At 48.7% G+C, this 12,790-nt stretch overlaps 1 long non-coding RNA gene across 4 annotated transcripts in view; it reads right to left on the bottom strand.

Annotated features, from left to right (window-relative positions):
• LOC120396420 overlaps positions 1 to 12,790 on the bottom strand; it is a 30,711-nt gene that overhangs the window by 16,547 nt on the left and 1,374 nt on the right. For 2 of the 4 annotated variants that reach the window (XR_005593121.1, XR_005593122.1), the window contains exon 2: positions 11,704 to 11,835. This is a non-coding gene — a long non-coding RNA (uncharacterized LOC120396420). Of the gene's footprint in view, positions 1 to 1,531; positions 1,961 to 11,703; positions 11,836 to 12,360; positions 12,738 to 12,790 lie in introns of those variants that run through there. The other 2 variants (XR_005593119.1, XR_005593120.1) reach the window with 2 other exon arrangements.

The following is a 12,790-nucleotide window of genomic DNA, read 5'->3' on the forward strand; positions in this document are numbered from 1 at the left end:
TCGAGGAGCCAGCCCAATCTCCTTCACAGACAGGATCTATGCCCCTGCACCCCAGGGAAAAGAAAACAGCTCCCCCAGCAGTGATATTGGGCACAGGCACCGACTTTCCAATGTGCCAGAGGAAGGGAGGCTCGACCCCTGGCTCTGCCCCAGGCTCTGACCCCACTCCACCCCTTCCTCCAAAGCCCCACCCCTTCCCCACCCAGCCTCTTCCTGCCTCCACTCTCTCCCCCAAGAGCACCACATCCTCCCTCCTTCCTCCTCAGCGCCTCCTGCACACCGTGAAACAGCTGATCCTGGCAGGCACGAGGAGGGAGGGGGAGGTGCTGATTGGCAGGGCTGCCGGTGGGCGGGAGGCACTGGGGGGGGAACTGATGGGGGGGCTGCCGGTGGGTGCTTAGCACTCACCATTTCCCCCCCCCCCCATGTGTGCTCCAGCCCCGAAGCACCCACGGGGTCGACGTCTATGACATTGGCGCCATGGCTCAAGAAAGGTTTTCCCTTCCCTTTCTTTCAACCAGTTCCCCGATTATCAGGGTCTGAGTTAGTCTCTTGCAAAAGGACAATATCAGCCTGCGTTTGTGTGAGAAATTCAAAAAATGATGCTTTTTTATGACCATCCTGACCTAAAAGTCCTTTCTGTCCTGAAAGTCTATGAAATGCAATATACTATAAGCCATGCTTAGAGAGCCAGAGTTGAGCAGCACCATGGAGACTAGAAGGGGAGAGCCAAGAAGCAGAGAGAAATGAAGGAAAGTGGAAGTTCTTTGAACAAAAATGAGCCATGGGGAGACCTGTGTATCCCCGCACATGTCCTGACCTTGCTCAACAACTTTTTGAGACAGAAATGTTTTACGATCAACCGAGGTCTCTCTCAAGACAAGGGAAGCTGAGTGATCAAAGCGCTGTAAATCGGAGAAACGGGCCTCAAACTCAACTCCCCACTTCCCTTTAGTGCTGTCCAAAAAACCACTAATCTCTTGCACACTGTACCCACCCTTCCTGGCTAGCTGACTGGCTGAGACATCGGGAACCAGTGAGGAGTCAGACAGCTCATCATTGTGCTCTTCATCTCCTTCAGACCGCCAGCTCAGAAAAAACACTGAGGGCTATTACAGTCTCATTATTCATGAAGGTAAGAGATTCAGTGGGAGCAGCTGGCATATCTATTTTTCCAGAGTGGCAGGCAATGCAGGCCCAGGCTGGGGCCTAGCATCATCACTGCAGTATGCAGGATCAGGGACATGAGGGCTCACCATGCCAGGGGAAAACAGCAACCCACTGGGACAGAGGCGGGCAAACTTTTTGGCCCAAGAGCCACATCGGGTTTTGGAAATTGTATGGAGGGCCAGTTAGGAGAGGGGGTCCCCGCATCTAATCTGCAGTGGACCCCATGGAGAAACTTCGCACCCCAAAAGGAGAAAGGGGAGTGTAACGGGGTCCACTGACCACTATGGCACCTCCTCATGACCGATACAGGAATTAGCTCTGGTAGCCAGGCACCCTGCTCTGGTGGTGTTCTGCCCATTACCTCTTCTGCTCCTGGACCCACGAAGCTTCAAGGACCACAGCGTCCTCTTCAGTGACAGAGCCCTCCAGCTGTGCCACACACTGTGCTCCCCCTTCCGGGGAACATCTCTGCAATCCCTGTCCAGCCACTGCTCTCAGTTGCAATTGCAGTCTGTCTAGCCACTTCCCCAGGGACAAGGGAGGCAGGGGGGTGAGACCCTGTGGAAGGTCGCGGCTTGCTGCACCCCTTCTGACTCCTCAGTAGATTTCTCTGGGCCACTTCCCCAGCACCCTTTTTGCCCTTGCCTCAGGGCCTTAGCCTGCAGATCCCTACAGCCCACCAGGAGCTACCTTTAGCTCCCTGGGTCTCTGTCTGTGGCACTGCTTTGTCCAGGGTTCCAGCTTTCTTCAGTCTGCAAGGCAGCCAGTCCTTCTCCCTCCTCAAGCTCCCGGGAGTAACTGAAGCTGCTCTGCCCTGCAGCTCTTCTTATAGGGGTCTGCCAGGATCTGGTTAGCAGCTCCCCTCAGCCCTTCTCTGATTGGCTGGCTCCTGTGCAGCCTCTCTAAGGCTCTATTAACCCCTTAGAGCCCAGTCTGTGGCAGGCACCACATCACAGGGGGGAACAACAACAGCCTGAAAACAAAGAGCAAGTTACAAAACAAGAAGATACACAGACTAACAGAAATCCAGCTAGTGACCACAGCATGTACCAAACACAGCCTCACACCCAGGAACTCCCACAATCCCAAAAGAGAGAGAGAGAGACCAGCATTCACACACACACAGTTAGCAACTTCAGTCACAAGTCACTCCATCAGCACTTCTTCATTATTATAATCATTGCTTATTACTTTATAGCACCACACCCAGGCTAAGGACTTCACAGAAACACAAAGAAGACAGGTCCCTACCCTGAGGAGCTTACAGCCATCTAAGTGATGTATTTGGCAGTCCAGTGAAGAGATAACATCCACTAAGGCAGGTGGCATGCAGAAGGATGTGGGCTACAGAAGTATGATTCTGTGGTTACTCATTTTAGGCACACATACATTTTGGTGGTTGATCTATCATGTTTGTTTTTTAACGTACTCACTGTTTGCAGGCAGTCGGCAGAAGAGAGTTTTTAGGAGTGGTTTGAATTAGGCAAAGGTGGAGACTTGGTGAACAGATCTGGAAAGGGCATGCCAATCATCAGGGATGGCATGAAAGAAACAGGGAAGGCACCAAGATGTCTGTAAGAGACAAGGGGGTACTGATGCTGGCATTGTCAGAGCAGACAATGGAGACCATGCAAGAGGAAGCCAGGCCAGAAATATAGGTAGAAGCTGCCTTTCTCTGCAAACTGCCTTTTAGGAACCCAGATACTATATTGATATGAGCCCTATAGGTACGTACATACAAACATAGCACCAGTTTCCACACACACTCATGGATATATAGAGTCCATTTCTCCTCTCACGGCAAGGCAGTCAGATACTAAGGTGATAGGTGTGATTAAGAACCTAGATTGATAAGACAAACATTGATGTCTTCATACTCTACACTCTCTTTGCTAAAGTGCCTTGGTGGGTCATAGGGCCATACAAACAATTAGGATACTTTGACCCCCCCGGCACACAGCAACTGACATGGGTGAACTGTGAGTCATGGACTCAGATACCAATAAGGGGAAAGAGACAGAAATTAATATTAAAACTATAGGGAGGAAATATACTTTTTTTTAAAATGTATGTTCTAGAAGAAATCAAATAAATTACAAAAATTAGCATAGTAGCTTCAGAACAGTATAGCTCCCAGCTAAAATAAATAACCTCAGAGCTAAAATAAGCCTTTGTCCAGGACTCCAGACTAAACAAAAACTTTTCTGATTAGTTTAGCTCTCTGCCAGGCTACCAAGGCCCTCCAGAGCAAGACAAATGGCCTCCCAATGAATGAGGAATAGTAAGATGGGTCCTGTCCAGGCAGACCATAAAGGAGACAATGTGTGAGGTCAGAGGTCCACTACTGTCAAGACTCATGTAAAGTAGGAAATCAAACATCTTCCTGATTTTGAAAGGAATCTACTGGCTCTTTCTTTTCTTTTCCCCAGATGGCAGAGAGAAATTGGAGTTGGGTCACTGGACAGGAAAATCTCAAGCTGTTCAGTTTCCTGCTGGAGACAGCGGTGCATGAGAGCCTGCATGGAGCACCAGAAGGGAGTTTTGAGGAGGGATTTGGAGACAGAGCGTAAGCTGATAGCTAGTTTGTCATTTGAGGATGAACTCAGGGATTGCCTTGCATAGTGTAGGAGCATGGCCGCTTTTTACTATTCTACAAACTGGCTCCACACAGGGCCCATTGATCCTGTGGGCAGTTGGCCTGGTGTGCAAGTGAGAGACCTCTTTATTTTTGAAGGAACTTCCTCTGCTGTAAGGGCAGCAAGCATGGCAAAGCAATTGCCTTTCCCTTCGCAATCCCTTAGCAGCCCGCTATGGCTATATATATATCCCAGTTGATTACCTCCCTCCTGCTGGGGCAACAGGAATTACCATAGCTCCAGGGATCCACACACCATATAGGCCAGTCAGGCTTAGCAGGGTAACAGATAGGGGTAAGGATGGGAGGGTGAGTGGTCATATAAGCATCACATGGCTGCCTATGAGTAACCTAATGCCCCACTCCCTCATGATTTGCCTCCACCTCTATAGTTATGGAGCCCAGCAGCACTGTGCAGCAATTTCAAGTTCCACAGACACAGGGGTAATTAGAGACTCTCTCCATCAAGGACTTATGAGGATCTAATCACTGAAATATCTGATACCTGACATACAGGAGGGCTGGCTCCAGTCACATAAGGGTCAAGATCCTAAACATACCATGACAGAAGTCAGCATCCTCCGATTCCAGTAACTGCAGTTACATCCTCCCTTTAAAAGAATCAAATTAAAATAAAGGGTAGGGCCAGATTTTGACAATACATTAATGAAGGAGATTAATATATTTTTGCATTTAGGAGTTTTGTTTTGATAACTGGCTGTGGCAAGAATGGGAAGTACTATAAGGACTTACATGGGAATGACTTACAAACAGTAGATGCGGTAAGATCTCTTATGCTGGAAGAAGCTTAGGATCAACGAAAAGTAAGACAGTGGTGCCACAAGCACCAAGGGAGAGGGTTCTAAAAAGTGTGCCAGTTGGTCAGAGTCAGATTGACAAGTTAATCAGTGGGACAGAAGTCAGTCAGCTAATAGGCTAGCAAAGCTAAGAGGCTAGCAAAGCATTGGAGACAAGTTTTTGAAATCTATAATCTTGTGAGTGTGAACACCTCTTTCCCAAACTGCTATGAAATAAGTCCACGCAGTGTATAGACTCAGGGAGGGATAGTTCAGTGGTTTGAGCATTGGCCTGCTAAACCCAGCGTTGTGAGCTCAATCCTTGAGGGAACCATTTAGGGATCTGGGGCAAGAATCTTCCTGGGGATTAGTCCAGCTTTTTGAGCAGGGGGTTGGACAAGATGACCTCTTGAGGTCCCTTCTAACTCTGATAATCTATGATTTAAACACTTGCTCCCTTACTGGGGTTTGGCTTCAGTAACCTTGGCTGCTGCAAAGGTTCCTACTTCAGGACTACTTATCTCACAACATAAATCTGCTTTCTCTAAAGAGCCACTCCCTGCCTCCTTTATATCTGGGTGAGGTAAAGTAGCATCTGAATGAGTCAGTAGAACCCACTTAACCCTTTACCAGCAGGATCAGCAACTGATAACAGAGTGGGATGTTGGTTAACACTTCTCTGGGGGAGCATTAGGCGTTACTGAACATCTTGATAGAAAAAAAAAGTGTGTTTATGTTTATACAGAGGAATAATGGACCGGATAATGGAGGTATAAAGCATAGGGAGTTGCATGGAAGAAGGTATGCTGATAAGGTATTACAGAAAGTAAATGATGATCTGAATTTAGTAGCAGAAGAAATAGCAAAACACTTTCTGATAATGATATGCATCAGATAAAACTAGACTGAAACTGTCAGCAAGTTTCTCTGGGGGAAAAAAAAAAGGCTGGCTTTGAAGAATGTTTAGAGTCCATTTCTCCTTTGACTTGCACTGGTGTAAATCAAGGGAAACTCCAATAAACTCAATGGAGTTACACCAGTACAAAATCAAAGAGGTGAATAAGATCTAAAGCATCAGCCTCCTTTGTTTACCTCATAAATGTTCACCAAGTAACTAAACTATTGACTCATTGGAACAATAATCTTCAAGCTCCCAAGAGAGCAAGCGTTCAGTCAGAATCAAAGACAGATGTGCTCCCTGTGACAAATGAGCTCCTAGGAGCAGACAAACTGATATAAACTATCACTGTTATGCAGTCCTTGCTTAAGAGGCAATGAAACTGATTTATGGTAAGAGAATCTCATATGAAGGGCTCTGTGGTGCCCTGGCAATGACCACACTTGCAGTTAACTTCCCCAGATAGACAAATGAAAGTGACACTTCAGTAATAGGCTCGATAACTGCTGAAATAATAAACCTTGGTGAGGATGACAGTGTTTTTTAACAGCTTGGGAGTCTTTTGTGAGAACATCACCTCTGTACCGGTCTTGGACTAATTCACGAATCATATCTGTGCACAAACAAGAAAAGAATTGCTCAGTTGCCTAATGGATAATAATGAAGGGGGTAGGACCTACCTTTGTAATAGGAGGTAGTAACAGACACCCACCAGAGCTGCTGCACTGTTGGTTTAAGACAGAATACCCAAACTTGTTGACGCCAAAGCCTATCTTGTGTGTGATGCTGGCAGACCAGGTGCCAGCTCATGCCAGGGACCCCAGGCCTCACTAAACACTGACAAATGCATAGCTGGAAGCCAGTCTGGCTCGCCTTTGTGAGATTACTGTTAAAATAAGTATTAGATTTATAAAAATATGCTCAGTGTTTAGGCTTCCTAAAATGCTTGAGAGTTGCTGCATGCATTCATCTCACTTATACTATCTGTATCCCACTTTATAAGACAGTATTTAAGTGTTTCCCCTGAAACTGTAACCCCCCCCCCCGGTCAGGAGAGAAGCATAGACACCTAACCCTAACCCTAACCCCGCCCAAGAAGAGGAGATGTGTAGGTACACTCATCCCATCATCTTGAACTGTGGGGGAAAGGAATAAAAATCCCTGACAAGAAGGAACTGTATCTCTTTATGCTGCTTGAGCTCTAAGGGGCAAAGATTTACAAGCATAAGCAAGGGGTCCCCAGCTGCTTAGCCTGGGTTAGTCCTAAAAGACACACAGAGCATACACGTCACAGCAGCTTCTATCACCTTTTGAAACCTAAGATTGTAACTCATTTGAGTGTGCATGTTTGTCCTTTAACCCTGTAAATAACTCATTTCTTTTTCTTACTTAATAAATCTTTAGTTAATTTATTATTGGATTAGCTACAAGTGTTGTCTTTGGTGGAGGATCCAAGGTGCAATTCACCTGGGGTAAGTGGCTGGTCCTTTGGGAATGGCAGTAACCTGAATACTATTATGATAAATGGTGCCTTACACCAAAAATCAGAGAGGCAAGTTTACCTAGGTGGCAAGATATACCAGAGCACCCAAAAGGACTGTCTGTGAATCTATGTTAAGGAAGTTATATTGCTTGAGGAGTTTACACTTGGTGACATCTAAGTATAGGACTCATAACCAGCTTGGGGTTTGTGCACTGCTTCTTCACAATCTGCCCTGAGGTTGGTACTCAGGCTCGTGAGCCACTCCAGACAGTTTGACAGAGGGGGTCGGACTTACCTTTGTAATATGAGGAAGTAACAAAGACACCCACCCATAGGTGGCAGGTTTATATAATTTTTGGTGGGGCCCAAAATGGTGGTGCCCCCCCACTCCCGCCCTGTAAGCCGATATAAAATGAAGCTACAACGCGCCAGTGCCACAAGATTACAAGGGTCAATTAAAAGTGGAAAGTCAGAAGCAGCACTTACCTACTTCAATATACATTTTACCATCACTGTATAAAAATGGTTCCTAATTGTCGATGCAATCTGATTAATTTAAGAGCACATTACAATTAAATATTTCAATTCTCAGTCATTTTAAGACTTTGCCACACACTAGTTTGTCTGTACACCAGTTTCAGACAATCCTTTATAGCAATTTTACTCCAGGTCCTATGTGAAACCAATCAATCACTTCCTCCTCTCACCCGCATCGTTTTGTTTTAAGCTGTAATCAAAAGTGGCTTCATCTGCTTTAAAAGTCACAGAGCAGCAGCCACAAGTCTGCAGGTCTTAGGGATATTGTCCTGGTCAACTCAATCAAAATTAATTACAACCTAGATGGGATTATGGTGAGGGGGCACGGCACGGCCCCCTCCACTCCACTCCCCCTCCTGAGGTGCTACAGCACCAGCAGCTTGCACTGCTGTTATGCTGTAGCCCTTAGGCGGTGGCAGCAGCAGCAGCAAGGGAGAGAGACGCGCGCTGCGGGCTCTTTACGTTCAGGCAGAGAAGCTCCGGGCAGGGCCGGCTCTAGGTTTTTTGCTGCCCCAAGCAAAAAAAAATTTGGCTGCCCCCCTTCCCAGCCCTGGGCTCCCCCCATACCCTCCTGCTGCCCTTCTCCAACCCCCAGTAAGCGGTTTGGGGGTTGGAGAAGGGGTAGGGGGTTCCGGGGGCCAGTCAAGGGACAAGGAACAGGGGGGGTTGGATGGGGCAGAGGTTCGGAGGGGCAGTCAGGAGACAGGCAGCAATTGGATAGGCATGGGAGTCCAGGGGGTTTATCAGGGGACAGGTAGGGGGTGGGGTCCTGGGGGAAGTTGGGTGGGGTCTCAGGATGGGGCACTTGGGGACAAGGAGAAAGGAGGCTTAGATAGGGGCTGGGGTCCCAAGGGGCAGTTGTCTCGGGAGGGGGTAATCGGGGGACAAGGACCAGTGGTGCTTAGATAGGGGGTGGGGGTCCTGGGAGGCAGTTGGGGCAGGGGTCTGGGGAGGGGGCAATCAGCGGCCAGGGGCTGGGATTCAAAGGGCTCTGGGCTGCTGGCAGCCGCGGGGAGCCCTGAGCCCTTTAAATCCCAGCCACCGCCGCTGGGATTCAAAGGACTCTGGGCTCTCTGCCCCTGCGGGCAGCGCAGAGCCCTCTGATTCCCAGCCGTGGCTGGGATTTAAAGGGCTCTGGGCTCCCCGCTGCTGCCGGCAGCCCAGAGCCCTCTGACTCCCCTGCGCTTCAAGCAGGGGAGAAACCTAGCTCCAAATATTGCTGGAGCAGAGCCCCTGACTATGAATATTCCTGGGGCTTTAGCCCCACGAGCCCATATAAGTTGGCGCCCATGCACCCACCATAGCAGCACTATTGGTTTAAGACAGGATGCCCAAACTTGTTGGTACCAAAGCCTATCTTGTGTCCCTCCTAAAGGAGCATTTCCTGGTTTTCCAACAGTTGGGTTCCAGGGTCTGAAGTCCCACATTCTGGAGGGATTTGGGGAGCATAAGGCACTTGTGACAGCAACTTTAACTCAATTTTAATGAGTGGCTGGCAGGGGGCTCCAATTTCTCTCTCCACAATCTCAGTGGACTTACTCTCTCATGGCTAGGCCATTGCTTTGAGCCTCAGGGAGTTGAATTCAAGGGTCATCCTTGACAACAGTGCTCCAGAAACAGCAGCCACAAGAGAGCCTCTGCACAAAGAGAGTCTCTAAAGAGCCACCGTCTTGTCAAAGGAAAGAGATTAATCACAACTGAGAGTTTAAAATATGCTACAGTAAGCACTGCACTGGCCCACATTTTCCCCAAACACACATTATTTCCACTGTGTGTGCAGTGATAAGATAACTATGGTGAGCAACACACAGAATGCTCAGGCACAGAAAATGCCACAAACCCTGCTGAGATTAGTTCCAAGTATTTCTGGAGCTGCACTCACTACTGGCGATAAAAGAAAAAGTTACACAAAGCCTAACACTGGTTCCTAGTCCTGAAAGGTGTCCAAAACATCATCCCTACTGATGTTTCCCTAGGATGTACCGACCAGGACCTCCAGAGTGCCTGCCCCTTTCCCTCTGCCCCTCACAAGGCAGGGTTACTTGTGGTGTCTTTGGAAGCCTCACAAGACTTCAAAGATCCAAAATAGCCTATTGGGGCTCATGGGGAAGGTCAGGGGTGTGCAATTAATGAGGCAAGGGCACCCTGATCACTGACATTGCTGCAGCCTGGAGAAGGTTGCAGGCATGGATGCCAATTCCATGGGTGCTCTGGAGCTGGAGCACCCCTGGGAAAAAATGGTGGATGCTCAGCACCCACCGGCAGCCCCCACAATCAGCTCCTCCTCCTCCCTCCCAGCACCTCCCATCCGCCACGATCAGCTGTTCAGCGATGTGTGGAGAGGGGAAGGAACGAGGGTGGAGCACACCGGGGGAGGGGGTGGAGCAGGGGCAAGAAAAGGTGGGGCGGGTGGGGTCTTGGGGGAAGGGGTGGAGTGGAGGAAGGGCCTGGGGTGGAGATCCCCAGCAACTCAGAAAGATGGCACCTCTTGTAGTAGGCCAAGTACAGGTTAGGGGATGCCAACGTTCCAGGATTGTCCTGGAGTGTGCAGGAATTAAAGACTAATCTTTCATTAAAGATTATGTCATGTGATGAAACCTCCAGGAATATGTCCAAGCAGAACTGTCAACCCTAAGTTGAGATTGAGGTACACTTTCTGTTGGGGGATAGTGAGCACCTGAGTGACAATCACTGGGCTAACACGCCATTTGGGGAGACTATAAGGGGAAGAAACAGGAAGCAAGGACAGCTCAGGAGGGGTTCAGAAGGTGAGCTTGGGCTGGGGAGTGAGGGCTGCAGGGAAGCCTAACCTTGTTGTAAGCCTGTATTGCATGGTATTTACGTAAGAGAGGAATAAGCACTCACCTTTGTGAAAGAAACAGCCCAGTGTGTGTTTGGGAACTAGCCAGGTAGCACCAGAGGTGACATGGTCACATAATTAAAGACTGTGTCATAATACAAACACATCTCCTAACTTTTGAGGGCTGTTTGTAGTGCAAAAAAGTTAACAGCAAATACTAATGTATAATGTAAGGAGCCATCATTTTCAATGTTCTATCTTTTCTGTGTTTACAGTCTGAACATAATGATAAAGTTCTTGCTTTTGTCTTAATACTCTTGAACGTTTTAGTTTACATGAGGAGTACAGGGCATATAACTATTATGAAGGAAAGCTATAAAGGTAGTTAAATGTGAATGCAGGCAATGACACTGAAGACTTTAGAGGAGTGGTGGGCAACCTGCGGCCTGTCAGGGTAATCCGCTGGCAGGCCGCAAGACAGTTTGTTTACATTGGCCATCATCAGGCATGCCCCCCTGCAGCTCCCAGTGGCCGTGGTTCACCATTCCCGGCCAATGGGAGCTGCGGAAAGCGGCGCGGGCCGCAGGGATGTGCTGACTGCTGCTTCCCGCAGCTCCCATTGGCCGGGAACGGCTAACCGTGGCCACTGGGAGCTATGGATGGCCATGCCTGCAGACAGTCAATGTAAACAAACTGTCTTGCAGCCCACAAGCGTATTACCCTGACAGGCTCCATGCGACCCACGGGCCGCAGGTTGCACACCACTGCTCTAGAGACAATAAACTGGTTAAATGTATTCTTTAGACAGCAACAACACATTATGCTGTCAAGAATGATGACAGATTGCATTGCAATGAAGCTGGTTCTTTCAGCTTTGTACAGATCTTTCCATAATTTATTTCTTTGCAGCAACAATGTGAACCGTAGATGAACTTAAATGAACCTACTCGGGAATGAAGTCATCAGTCTCATCATACCTAGTAAAATGTAATAGGTAGTAAGTACATGGTTCTATTAGATCAGGGGTTCTCAAACTGGGGGTTTTGGCCCCTCAGGGGGTCACAAGGTTATTACTTGGGGGTCACAAGCTGTCAGCCTCCACCCCAAACCCCGCTTCGCCTCCAGCATTTATAATAGTGTTAAATATAAAAAAAGTGTAGGCTTGCTGTATGAAAGGGGTCACCAATACAAAAGTTTGAGAACCACTGTATTAGATGGACTTTTTCTTTGGATTACTGAAAACAGTCAAGGACAAAAGGGTATCAATAGTTATAGTGAGGATATGTTTAGATGCTTGTGTTGAGTAACAGCATATAATTAGCAGAACTGAAAAAGGGAAATATCATCACTGCCAAAAGAAAAATGAGAAATATTACCCATTACCGGCAGAAATTTCTGTTTAGGAAATGTCACTTTCAGTGTCTGTCCAGCAAGGTATTGTCCCTCTTAGTGTCAAAACAACTGTTTGAGACACTTAGCTGATTTGGGGTGAGGAGAGATTCTTCAGAGCAGGACCTGTTCAGAAGACACAGAGAGTAGAAGCAAAGTAATTAGAAGGAAAAAAGCAAAAATAGCAAACTACTCTAAGCTATATAAATACTCTAAGCTATATAATGGTCTTTGTCTGAAAGTGTATAAAAAGCTTGTGAAACTTGTGTGCAGTAGAGTCTTCTGTATCCATTACAGAGCTCTCCTTTCTTCTGCAGAATAAAGCATTTTTTCCTTATCCCTGTCAGGCTGTTATTGGCTCTCAGCTAGGCAGACCCGATATTTCAGTAACATGATCATGGCACACAAGCAGCGAGTAGCCGCTGAAGATCGGCACACTAACAACCCCCCTGGGTCGCTGTTGAAGGGGCGATGCAGAGTAAAAAGGAGAGAGGGGAGACTTCAATCCCCAGAAAGCTTTGCGTGTCTTTCCCCGATCGTCGACCTGTTCCAGCGCCTCCTTTCATTAGGCTACACAGACAGGAGGCACGTTTTCCCCCCCTCCGCTGCTCCTCCAGAGCCCCACCCGTTTAACCAGCCCCAGGCGCTAACTTGCTCCTGGAGCCGTGCCAGCAAGGCGGAGTTAAAGTGACAGGACAACAAGAAAGCGCCCGACTGCGGAATAGCCTCTCGCGCGAAGTCGTGGAGCCCGGCCTGGAAAATGACTCGGACCGGCCGAGGGCCGCCCGGCTCTTGGGAGCGCGCTGCGGGGGCCAGAATGACTGAGTGCTGCCGCGGCTGCGGGGCTGGCCGGGCGGTGGGCGGGGCACGTCCCGTCCCCCCTTCTGAGCACATGGTCCCGGGCGCCAAGGGCTGCGGCCCGGCCTGGAGGCTCCACCCCGCACTCCGGCTGCCTCTCTCCGCGGCTAGGGCTGGAGGGTGGGATCCAGGGGCAGGTGGCCTGGCCCGGCCCGGCTGCCTGTGGCTGGCGGGCGGGCGGGCAGGGGTGGCAGCGGGTGCCCCCGGCCCACTCCCTAGCACT

Source organism: Mauremys reevesii, linkage group 2, assembly GCF_016161935.1.
Source record: "Mauremys reevesii isolate NIE-2019 linkage group 2, ASM1616193v1, whole genome shotgun sequence".
Lineage (NCBI taxonomy): Eukaryota > Metazoa > Chordata > Testudines > Geoemydidae > Mauremys > Mauremys reevesii.